Here is a 2,532-nt window from a genome sequence, read left to right as displayed (position 1 = left end):
AAATAAATAAATAACCCATTTGCAATTGTCACTTTGTATGATGTCAGAAATAAACATCCTATTAATCATGTCACTTTACTATTTTGGTGTCATAATCAGGTTTTTGTTTTGCCTGATATAATATGTCACTTGTGGGGCGCAGTGAGTCATATATATGATAATGAGCTTCACACAGTTGTTATAAAGAATCAGCACAAAAATAGAAATCATGCCTCCACCTCACATAAAAGCACATTTTATGCCTCCTCTGGTGTAATACCAACACTTTCATCTGTGTTACATAACGTCACTCTGTTCAGTGCTGCTATATTAGAAGTCTCACACTAATACGTCACACCCCAGATGAGACTTAAACTTAACTTTGTTTTTCTTTTAAATTTTATATAATGCTGGAAAGTTTAATAAATAATAAATAATCATATGACTTTGTAAAATTCCCAAATTGAAGTTGATTGTATAAAAGCTTTTGTAAAGAGAAACCAAAAAAAAAATGCAGCGGCAGCATAACAGTGGGACTTTGTCGCGGCCCTATGGCGCGATCTCTGTGTGAAAGCGGTTACGGCTGCCTGTACAATCCATGACGCTTATTTTGTGAGTTTTGTTTCACTCTTCTCAGACAGAAGTGGCACATACAGTAATGTGCGTGGTGCGTTTTGACCATAACCTGAAGCTCCGGATGCTTTTAGTTGACACTTTGAGCCAGAAAAGGTCAAACTGTTGTCAGAATAGATTTTTGTCTACATTATTCAAAGTAAAATTAACACATTAACACAGTTTTGACACCTCGCCCTCAGGCTATATCAGCCTTTTGTCAGACAAACAACACTCCACCAACAGCTACTAACCTTTTGCAAATTACTTTGCGATTACGTCAACAAGCCGTTTAAACTCACACTCGGTCCCTATGCAGCAGAAACATTTGACATCTGCGCCCTTATTCACAAACGTCATTTCTGACAGACTGCCCGGACAGTGAGGGTCACTGAGTCCCCACAGTAGATTTCCTATTGCAGGTGTTGGCAGTGACGCAGAGACTCAAATGAGAAAAGACAGCTAGCTGAGAAAAATTCAATAAATCTTTCAGTCTCTTTTCTTTTTTTTATTATTTCACTTTAAGCCTTTGAAACATGAGCAGATGATTTCTGCTTGATTTCTTTCAAAAACATGAGAAGAAGGACAAAACTTAGCAAGGAATTAGTGAAGTACAAGAAAATTACCTGAAAAAAATATATATATAACAAAAAAAGAAAGAAAGAAAAAGAAATGCACATAAAAAACAAGCACACAAAAAAGAAAAAAGTACTTAAAAATATACATTTGTTTGTGGACCCAGCAGATTCTGAGCCTGTGTAAATTATGTACTTAATCCGTTTGTTTTATTATTTTAAATCTTTTAAACATGTCCTATATTTAGAAGTTATTGAAACCATGGTACTCCATTTTGTGTAGATTACCAGTTTTAACATGAGAGGAGCAAATGATTCTATATATATATATATGTTTGTTTTGAAATAGTCTTTTATTTTTCATTCTGTTATGTCACAACTACATGTTATGTGTTATATGGAAAATCTGAATAAAAACATTGTGGGGGAAAAAAAAAATTGTAACACATTTTCAAATTATGTAATTATGATAATTATAATATAGTTCTTTTTTTTTTATTTTTCCCTCACCCCTTTTTTTAAAAAAAGTTTTTTTAATCTACTAATTTCTTGCAATTCGTGAAACATTTCCTACCACTTTGCTCATCGCCTTTCATTTTCATGTTTTTAAAAGAAATCTTTTCTCAGGTCAAAAAGGGTTTAAATGCTTGCGAAAGAGATCTGAAAGGTTGCTCCAGGTTTCAAAGAGTTATCTAATCACTGTTTCAGTCATAAAGCTGCAGATTCAAAATAAAATATCTTTGTAAAATCATGAGTGTTAAAACTGCAGCTGATGTTGACACAAAGCTAACTGAAGTCCGCCTGGATGTAATAAAATTAGATTTTAATTTACAGTGACCGACAGCTGGAAACGAATGTGATCTGAGGTGCAACTAAAGGGGGGAAATAGAGGGGCAATTTCTGCATAAAGCTGCTAAAGCCCATCACAGTGCAGCGACCCCGAAGGAATCTGAGCACACCTGACTGGACAGACCTCTTGTGACGTATGTTGTCAAGGCACATGAAATGTCGGGATGCAGAAAATAGTTTCTTGCCTTCCAGAGAACAGAGAACATCTTGTCTTGGTACAACTTAAAAGTTCACTCAGGAAGACTGTGTTTGCATGTTTGGGCCTGTAATTTATTTTTACATACCATCTTCTGGTGTTGCTCTCTCATTCGTTCCTTCTGTCATTGTTGGGGACAGTAAATAGAGACGTTAGAGGGGTATTGAATTAAGGCGGATAAAGGAAAAGCCTGGCTTATTTTGATAAGTCTCACTACTTTAAGTGAGAGATCTGTTCCACAAATGTGGCTTATCTGAGTCACGGCTCAGTAACCATGGTAACTTGTCGTACTAAACTCGTCTGCTCCATGGCAGGATAACC

The sequence above is a fragment of the Plectropomus leopardus genome, chromosome 16 (genome assembly GCF_026936395.1).
Source record: "Plectropomus leopardus strain MGB_pleo_1.0 chromosome 16, ASM2693639v1, whole genome shotgun sequence".
NCBI lineage: Eukaryota > Metazoa > Chordata > Actinopteri > Perciformes > Serranidae > Plectropomus > Plectropomus leopardus.
This window is presented reverse-complemented; position numbering follows the sequence as displayed.